Genomic DNA, 10,726 nt, shown 5'->3' with positions numbered 1-10,726 from the left:
CATGACACTCTGGCCTCTGGGGAGGGGACGTCCTTGGGTGCATCTCCCAAATCTCAGAAGCACAATTTCTTTTTTTATTTTATTTTATTTTTTATTTTTGAGTTGGAGTCTCACTCTGTCGCCCAGACTGGAGTGCAGTGGCTGTTCCCGGCCATCACAGCCTCGACCCGCTGGGCTCCAGCGATCCTTCCGCCTCAGCCTTCCAAGTAGCCGGAACTACAGGCGCGCGCTACCATGCCCGGCTAATTTTTTGATTTATTGTAGAGATGAGGTCTCGCCAAGTTGCCCAGGTGGGTCTTGAACCCTCGGGCTCAGGAATCCACTCACCTCAGTCTCTCAAAGCGTGGGATTACAGGCTGAGCCACCGAGCCTGGCTTAGAAGCACAATTTCTACTCTCCCGCAGCCTCACTATGCTAGGCATGGCAAAGGTGAGGTCTAAAGATTGGTGCCTGCCTTCCCAGTTTGGCTCCCCGGAAATGAGGCACACTCCCTGTTGCACCTGAGTCCCAAATCATCTGGGACAATTCACTTGGTTTCCCTCAGGCCCTAGCTCGTGGAGAGGCCCAGGCACAGGATGACCCACTTTTGCACACGTCCCTATTTCCACTCTTAGTTTTTCCGCTAGTTCTCCTCCCATCTAGCCTGTAGAATCATTTATTTTTCTGTTTGAGAACATTTTTTAATACAGAAAAATATAGAGAATAATAAAATGAACACATACCCTCACTACCGAGAATTTAATATTATTAGCATTTTTGTCATATTTCTTTGCCCTATTTTAAATAAAAGAAATAAAATATTACACATACATTTTATATCTTTTTACCTCTTTCTCTGCACTACAGATTCCCATTACCCATGTTCTCTCCCCAAAGATGATGACTACCATATTTGTTAGTATTTTCCCCCTACATTTTTATGTTTTACACATATTAGTTTGTATTATTTATGTCTTATACAAATTATTTTAATTGAGCCATATATAATAATGCTTTGAGTCTTTATAAAAGGTATATGAATAAAATGCTGAGCCATATAAATTTGTTTTCATTTAAAATTATGCATTTACTTAATCCCAGCACTTTGGGAGGCAGAGGCGAGAAGGTTGCCTGAGCCCAGGATTTAAGACCAGCCTGGGCAACGTGACAAAACTTGTCTCTACAATAAATCAAAAAATGGCAGGGCTCGGTGGCTCAGCCTGTAATCTCATGCTTTGGGAGGCCGAGGTGAGTGGATTGCCTGAGCCTGTGAGTTCGAGACCCGCCTGGACAAGTTGGCGAGACCTCATCTCTACAATAAATAAATAAATAAATAAATAGCCAGGCGTGGTAGCGCGCGCCTGAAGTTCCAGCTACTTGGAAGGCTGAGGCAGAAGGATTGCCTGAGTCCAGAAGGTTGAGGCTGCAGTGGCTATGAGCATGCCACTACCCTCCAGCCTGGGTGACAAAGTGAGACTCTAACTCAAAAATATATATAAATGCATTTACTATATTGTAACATTATTTTTGAGATATTTCCATGCTAACACAGTATACCAGTTAAGAGTGCTTCTGACAAAGAATAATATAAAATCCAACCAAACGTGACTTAAACAAATAGGGATTTTTATTTCTCTCATGTAACAAATACTCCAGAGGCAAATGCTGTTGGCCTATTTTCCATAACTCTGTAATGTGGAGACCAATATCTGGCACTTCCTTCATGGTTGTATGCAGGGGGAAAGGCAGTGACAGTTGCAATTGTCTCCAGAATCCCTATATAAAAATCCCTACATAATCCCCATAGAAAATCCTATAAACTTTCATTTAAATCTCATTGATCATTCTTTCCCAAATGCCTAGGTGCAATGAGTTTAGGAAAGGAGGTAGTTAACCTTTTCTGTTCTTTTTTTATTTATTTACTTATTTATTTTAAAGATTTGGGGTACAATTCAGGGTTAGGTATGCAAATGTTCATTATGCAGCTACCCTTGCTGATGAGGTGTGCCCCTCCCTCCCCTAGCTGTTTCCCTCAACTGCTAATCCCACCTCCCCTCCCCCAGCAGTTTCCCACTACTGCCAATCCCTTTCTTATAGTATTATGATAATTGTTCAAGGTCCGCTTATGAGTGAGAACATATGGTACTCTGTTCTTTGTTTTTGTGATACAGCACTGAGTATGATAGACTCTAAATCCATCCAAGTTGCTGCGAAGTCCATATGTTTTTCCTTCTTTACGGTTACATAACATTCCATTGTGTATATGTACATTATTTTTTATCCAGTCCAGCTTTGATGGGCAGCATGGTTGGTTCCATGTTTTTGCTATTGTGAATAGAGCTGCAACAAACGTGTGTGCAGGTATCTTTTTTGTAGAATGATTTGAGTTCCTCCGGTTATATTCCCAATAGGGGGATTGCTAGGTCATATGGAAGGCCAATTTCTAGTTCTTTCAGAAATCGCCACACTGTCTTCCAAAGAGGTTGCACTCGTTTGCATTCCCACCAACATTGTAGAAGCGTTTCTTTTTCTCCACATCCTTATCAGCATTAGTTTTTTGGTTTTTTTTTGAGTTGGAGTCTCACTCTGTCACCCAGACTGGAGTGCAGTGGCCGCTCCTGGCCATCGCAGCCTCGACCCGCTGGGCGCCAGCGATCCTTCCCCCTCAGCCTTCCAAGTAGCCGAAATTACAGGCATGCGCTACCACGCCCGACTGATTTTTTGATTTATTGTAGAGATGAGGTCTCGCTGCCCAGGCGGGTCTCGAACCCGTGGGCTCAGGCAATCCACTCACCTCAGCCTCCCAAAGGCACGGGATTACAGGCTGAGCCACAGAGCCCGGCTTGTTGTTTGTTTTTTTAACGATGGCCATTCTTACTGGGGTTAGGTAGTATCTCAATGTGGTTTTGATTTGCATTTCTCTGATGATTAGTGAGGATGAGCACTTTTTCACGTGTGTATTGGCTGCCCATATATCTTCTTTTGAGAAGTATCTATTCGTGTCTTTTGCCCACTTTTTAATGGGGCTGTTTGTTTTTTTCTTTTTGGCATGTTTAAGTTCCTTGTAGATCCTAGATGTTAGGCCTTTGTCAGATATACAGTTGGCAAACATTTTTTCCCCATTCCGTGGGATGTCTCCCTGCTCTCTTGATGGTGTCCTTTGCTTTGCAGAAGCTCATCAGTTTGATGCAGTCCCACTTGTCTTCTTATGGTATGGGCACTTAGGGTTTTGATCAGGAATCGGTTGCCAGTTCCAATTTCCATAAGGGTGTCTCCTGCATTTTCTAAGATTCTTATAGTTTGAGGTTCTACATTTAGGTCTTTGATCCACTTTGAGTTAACTTTTGTGTATGGTGATAGGTAGGGGTCCTGTTTCAATCTTCTGCATGTGATCAGCCAGTTTTCCCAGCACCACTTACTGAATAGATTGTCCTCTCCCCAGTGGTTGTTGTTGGAGGCTTTGTCAAAGATGAGTTGGTTGAGAAATTGAGGCTTTCCTTCTGGAATCTCTATCCTGTTCCATTGGTCTATATGCCTGTACTTGTACCAATACCAAGCTGTTTTGATTACTGTAGTTTTATAGTAAAGTTTGAGGTCTAGAAGTGTGATACCTCCAGCTTTGTTTCTTTTGCTAAGGATTGTTTTGGCTATTCGTGGTCATTTATGTTTCCATATGAATTTTTGTATTGTCATTTCCAGGTCTGAGAAGAATGATGTTGGTAATTTAATGGGTATTGTGTTGAATCTGTAGATTGCCTTTGGTAGGATGGACATCTTAACAATGTTGATTCTTCCTATCCATGAGCATGGAATATTTTTCCATTTGTTTGTGTCTTCTTGGATTTCTTAGAGCAATGTTTTGTAGTTCTCACTGTAAATGTCTTTCACTTTTCTGGTTAGGAAGGTGCTGAGATATTTCACTTTTTGCGAGTGTGGCTACTGTAAATGGGATTGTGCTTTTCACTTGGTTCTCTTGTTGGTGTATAAGAATGCACTGTCGAGCCGGGCTCAGTGGCTCAGCCTGTAATCCCGTGCCTTTGGGAGGCTGAGGTGAGTGGATTGCCTGAGCCCGTGGGTTCGAGACCCGCCTGGGCAGCGAGACCTCATCTCTACAATAAATCAAAAAAATCAGCCGGGCGTCGTAGCGCATGCCTGTAATTCCGGCTACTCGGAAGGCTGAGGCGGAAGGATCACCGGAGCCCAGCAGGTGAAGGCTGCGGTGGCCGGGAGCGGCCACTGCACTCCAGTCTGGGCGACAGAGTGAGACTCCAACTCAAAAAAAAAAATGCAACTGTCTTTTGCACATTTATTTTGTATCCTGAGACTTTTTCAAAGTTCTTTATCAGTGCAAGCAGGTTTTTGACAGATCCTTTTGGATTTTTGAGGTATAGGATCAAATCGTCAGCAAAGAGGGATAACTTGACTTCCTCTTTTCTTATTTAGATACCCCGATTCCTTCTCTTGTCTAATTGCCCTAGGTAGGACTTCCAACACAATATTGAACAAGAGTGGTGAGAGTGGGCACTCTTATCTTGTTCCAGTTTTCATGGGAAATTTTTCCAGTTTCTGTCCATTTAACAATATATTAGTTGTGGGTTTATTGTAGACGGCACTTACTATTTTCAGGTATTTTCCTTCTATACCTGGGTGTTTGAGGGTTTTTAATCAGGAAGGGATGCTGGATTTTATCAAAAGCCTTTTCTGTATCTAATGATATAATTATATGGTTCTTGTTTTTATATCTGTTGATATATTTAATTACATTTATGGTCTTGTGAATGTTGAACCAGCCCTACATCCTGGGGATGAAGCCTACTTGGTTATGGTGGATGATTTTTGAGATGTGTTTTTTGGATCTGATTTGCTAGAATCTTGTTGAGGATTTTTGCATCCATGTTCATAAGGGATACTGACCTATAGTTTTCTTTTTTTGTTGGATCTTTACCTAGTTTGGATATCAGTGTGATGTTAGCTTTGTAAAATGATTTGGGGAGAATTCTATCTCTCTCAATTGCCTGGAGTACTTTCAACAGGATTGGTATCAGCTCCTCCTTGTATGTTTTGTAGAATTCTGCTGGAAAGCCATCCAGTTCAGAGCTTTTTTTTGTAGGTAATTTTCTTATGCAGAGCCAATTTCCTGGGTTGTTATTGGTCTATTTAGTGTCTCCATGTATTCTTGTTTCAACCTGGGGAGGTTGTGTGATGTCAGAAAGTCCTCTATTTCATTTAGGTTATCAAGTTTGTTTCCATATAGGTGTACATAATAATCTCTGATAATCTTTCATATTTCTTTGGGGTCAGTGTGATTTGATCTTTTGTATTTCTGATTGTGCTTATTTGGGCCTTTTCTCTCCTTTTCTTGGTCATTCTGGCTAGGGGGTTCATCAATCTTGTTAATTCTTTCAAAGAACCAGTTTTTTGTTTTGTTGGTATTTTCTATGATATTTTTGTCTTCTATGTCCCATATTTGGGCTCTTATTTTGGTGATTTGGATTCTTCTGCTAAAGTTAGGTTTTGGTGGTATTCTCTTTCTATCTCCCTTAGGTGGTTTATTAGGCTCTCAACATGTAATCTTTCCATTTTCTTGATATGTACTCGTAGAGATATAAATTCCCCTCTTAGAACCGTTTTCATGGCATCCCAGAGGTTTTGGTGAGATGTTTCTTCATTTCCATTTGTTTCCAGGAATCTTTTAATTTCTGCTTTGATTTCAGTGTTGACCAGTAGTTCTTGAGCATCATGCTGCTTAGTGTCCGTGTCTTTGTGGGCTTTTTGGGAAATTTTGTTGGTGTTGATATTTATTTTTATTCCACTGTGGTCTGAGATGGTGCATGGCAATATTTCAACCTCATGGAATTTGTTTATGCTTGATTTATGTTCAGGGATGTGAATGATATTGGAGTACATTCCATGTGGTGGTGAGTAGAATTTATATTCTGTGGTTGTTGAGTGGAATAATCTGTAAGTATCTATTAAGTCCATTTGGTTAAGTGTCAAGTTTAGGTTCTGGATCTCCTTGTTGATATTTTGCCTTGATGATCTATCTAGGGCTGTTAGTGGGGTATTCAAGTCCCCTGCTATAATAGTGTTAGAGTCAATATCTTTTTTTAGTTTATTTAGTAGTTGCTTTATAAATGCTGCTGCTCCTGTGTTGGGTGCATATATATTTAGGATGGATATTTCCTATTGGTGGATTGAACCTTTTGTATCTTTTAAGATTTTTGATAACTTAAAGGTTGTTTTGTCTGATATTAAGATAGCAACTCCTGCCTTCTTTTGTGATCCATTTGCCTGGAAACTCATTTTCCATCCTTTAACTTTGAGCCTGTGTGTGTGTCCCTTGTGGTGAGATGAGTTTCCTGGAAGCAGCAAATAACTGGGTGATAGTTTCTTATCCAGTTTGCTATCTCAGTGGTCTTTTCAGTGGTGCATTTAGTCCATTCACATTCAGACTGATTATTGAAATGTGATTGTTTATCCCTGTCATGAGGTTCTGATAAAGTTTTTTCTTTGTTTGTTTTCTTTTGATTTTGGGGTTGATTTATGTATGTGTTTTCAAGTTTGTTGTTGATCTGTATTCTCTGTTGAGACTGTTTTCTGCTGTTATCTTGAGAGGTGTATGGTCATTCTTTTTTTCTTTCTTTCTTTCTTCTGTGCTCAATACCTTTTTAAGTGTCTCCTATAGAGCTGGTCTAGAAGCTGCTTAATCTCTTAATGATTGAAAGTCTGGGAAGGATTTTAATTCTTTATCATTGATGAAGCTAAGCTTGACTGGATAGGAAATTCTTGGTTGAAATTGTTCATCTTTGAGGACTTTGAATATTGGACTTCAGTCCCTTCTTGCTTGTAGTGTTTCTGCTGATAGGTCTGCTGCTATTCTGATTGGTTTTCCATGGTAGGTAGTCTGACCCTTCTCTCTTGCTGCCTTCAGGATTTTTTCTTTTGTGCCTACTTTGTGTAGGCGAATTGCTATGTGTCTAGGGGTTGGTCTTGTCATTTGATGTTTTGTGGGGGTTCTCTATATCTCTTATGTTTGGCTGGTCACATCTCTGGTGCGATGGGGAAAGTTTTCTTGGATTACCTCCTGGAATACTTGCTTCAAGGTATTCTCCATTTCCCTTTCTTCTTTTGGGACACTAGTTAGGTGTAGGTTTGGCCTCTTGAAATAATCACACATCTCTTATAGGCTATGTTCTTTCTCTTTGAGTTTTCTTTCTATGTTTTTTACAGATCGGGTTAATTCCATGTTCTGGTCTTCAAGTTCTGATATTCTTTCTCTGCCTAGATTAATTCTGCTTTCCATGCTTGTCATCTTATTATTTATTTCTGGATGAAATTTTTTATTGCCAAAATCTCTGTTATAAGTTCTTTCAGTGTTGCATCTTGTCTTTCTTGAGTCATTCATTCTTTCCATTCATTACCTAATCCCTGTTGTATTCTGGGGTCAGTTGTTGGTGACTTCCATTGTTTGGGCTCCAAGGTCTGATTTTTCAGGAGTTTTCTCTTTGTTATACTTGAAATTGCTTGTGGTCTTCCTTTGGTTTTTCCTCATTTATGACAGATCTCTTGTTTTCTCTTTAATGCCGTTATTCAGTGTTGATGGGAGAGGCTTTCCCTTCTGATATTTGCTCAGAACTTTATTCTTCCCTGATCCAGACTCTGGATTTGTTCTATTTTGAAGCAAGATGGTGGGTGGGAAACTTTGCTGTTTCTTATAGTCTTGAAAGTTGGATAAGATAGGGGATAGGGAGCTTGGATTCAGAAACTACTTGCAAATTACAATGTTCATTGATTGTGGTATGTGTTCCCTGAGACCCACTCCTCACCACCACTCTATATGACAATGCAATGGGTACATATGTGTACTCCCTGAGTCCAAGATACAGTAATAGCATTGAGGAGCACAGAGAAAAATAGAATGAAATAAAATGGACAAGAATTTTTTTAAAAAGAGAAAAAACCCCACAGAACAATGAAAGCAGAAACAATCGAACACATACACACACACACACACACACACACACACACACGCACGCACGCACACACACACCCCAAAACAAACTGGAATAACAACAAAGTGAAACAAAACAAACAGAAACAACAAAAAAAAATAGGAAAACTAAACACACACGCATATGCCTAGCACAAAATGAATGGAGAAGAAAAAGAGAAAGACTGGGGGGAAAAAAGAATTCAGATTGAACCCTCACACCTATATTGACACACACCTTAAACTAAAAAATAAAATAAAGAACAAAAGAGCAAAAACAAACCAACAGCAACAAAAAACTGAAAGATACTCAATTATTCACATACACACATAAATAGAAAACAAAAAGAAAAGAAGAAAAAGAAAAAAGAAAAAAGAAAAAAGGGGGGAAATGCAGATCAAACCCTCACATACACATTCATACACAAAGGAAATGTATTTTAAAAAATAGATGAACTGCCAGGCTCGGTGGCTCAGCCTGTAATCCGCGCCTTTGGGAGGCTGAGGTGAATGGATTGACTGAGCCCATGGGTTTGAGACCCGCCTGGGCGGCGAGACCTCATCTCTACAATAAATCAAAAAATCAGCTGGGCGTGGTAGTGCATGCCTGTAATTCTGGCTACTCGGAAGGCTGAGGTGGAAGGATCACTGAAGCCCAGCAGGTTGAGGCTACGGTGGCCGGGAGCGGTCACTGCACTCCAGTCTGGGCGACAGAGTGAGACTCCAACTCAAAAAAAAAATAATAATTAAAAAAAAAAAATAGATGAACTAACAGGTAAAAAATTTTTAAAAATTAAAATTAAAATAAAAATAAATGCTGCCTTCTTGTGGCAGGCTCTGTAATTGTTCCCCTCATCTGCTCTGCTATCTCCTGCAGAGCTTCCACCTCTTTCACTCTCTCCCCAGTGTCTGGAGCATGGAAGGAGGAGGGGCAGTGGGGATGGGTGGAGCTGCAGTCCTCCCCTCTCCCTCTTGTATGGTCAGGAAGATCCTCTCTGGTGGGGAGGTGTGGAATTGTCTCTTTCCCAGGTATGTACTCCCTACTGCTACTAATGGGGGTGCCCCAGCCTGGCCTATCCTGAAATGGAGTTCTCCTATTGCGACTGACGTCCAGGTTCTGCCAGGGTTTGAACCTCTCACTCATGCCCGTTGTGTGGGTCTGACGTTCAGAGGATTGCTGGGGAGAAAGGGGGCTGGGTCAGTCCCAGACTCACCACTGAAAATTGGATAAGATAGGGGATGGGATTCTTCCTTGTCCTTTTCTGGCCATACCCTTTGTTCCACAGTTGGATCAGGGTAGGAAGTGGGGCACCTGAGGCTCAGCAATCATCAGGTCCCTCTGAAGTTTGTGCTGTCAGGATATTCCCTCTGGGTCATGATCAACCCCTGAGTAGTTGATCCGCCAGTCACAGAGATTGGGTCTGTTGCTCCGTGGTGAGCAAGCTGGAGCACTTTCTTGCCCTATTTTAAAGATGTTGGCAGGGTGCCTCTTTAGATTTCTCTGGTGGGACTCTGCCTCTGGGCTTCCTCTGCAGTCCTTGCTGTCAGTGTCTGGCCAGGCACTGAAGTGGTGAGGCAAAGCCTAGAGCCAGTAGTTTCTCCCTGCTGCTTCTTCACAGGAAAACTTGTCTGTTTTAAAAAAATGGTGCTCAGCTTCTGCATCCCAGTAATCACTAGAGTCCAAGTCAAGCAGCTGTGGCACCAGTTGCTGTACCAGGAGAGGACTGGCCTCTAGCTCCCTAGCCCTCACTCATTCAGTCACTCACATGCCCACTAGCACGTACACAAAATTTTCCATACACTCACTCACTCACACCAGGACTTACATAGTCTGACTGGCTCGGCCACCATCTTGCCGATGCTCTCTTAATCTTTTCACACCTACAGAGAAGATGGCAAATGGAGAAAGGACTTAGAAACAGTTGATGAATCAGTAACCAACATCTGATACATTATTCCTACTATTCCTAAACGACATTCCTTCTAATTACTATTACAGTTATATGAATGCACCACATTTTCTTATCTATTCCACTATTGAGGGATGTTTCCAATTTTGCTATTTCAATCAATGGTGCAATGAATAACCTTGCTAATGTCTTCTTGTGAGTTTGTAAAATTCTTATCACTGTCACCAAAAACTGGCTCTGCTGAATTGCATATTTGTATGCCAGGACTGAGGTTTTTTTGAAAAAAGAAGGTAAATATTGAAATTTTTTCTTTACTATCACTTTCCTGAAACACAAACCCAAATGTCCTTCAGTGAGAAAAGAGTCTTGAAGGAATAGTTTGTGGTAAACCAGTAACCATATAAAAAATAATTTCCTGCTACAAAGAAATCAATAAATAAAGTCTCAATATATAAAAACTATATGCTGAATTAGCACATAAACACAAACTAGGACATATCAAACAGGTACACAAACAGAAATGTTGGGATGGGCACAGTGGCTAATGCTTTTATGCCTAGCACTTTGAGAGGTCCAGGAAGGAAGACTGCTTAAGGCCAAGAGTTTGAGACAGGTCTGGGCAACATAATGAGATGCCCATCTCTATTTTAAAAAAAAATTACGCTGGGCACAGTGGCTCACGCCTGTAATCCCAGCACTTTGGGAGGCGTAGGAGAGAGGATTGCCTGGGTCCAGGGGTTCAAGACCAGCCTGGGCAACTTGGTGAGACCTTGTCTCTATGGCAATTAAAAAAATAAGCCGGACTCGGTGGCTCAGCCTGTAATCCCGCACCTTTGGGAGGCTGAGG

Source organism: Carlito syrichta, unplaced genomic scaffold (assembly GCF_000164805.1).
Source record: "Carlito syrichta isolate Samal-C Ts95f unplaced genomic scaffold, Tarsius_syrichta-2.0.1 Scaffold314790, whole genome shotgun sequence".
Taxonomy (NCBI): domain Eukaryota; kingdom Metazoa; phylum Chordata; class Mammalia; order Primates; family Tarsiidae; genus Carlito; species Carlito syrichta.
Note: the sequence above shows the minus strand (reverse complement) of the source record.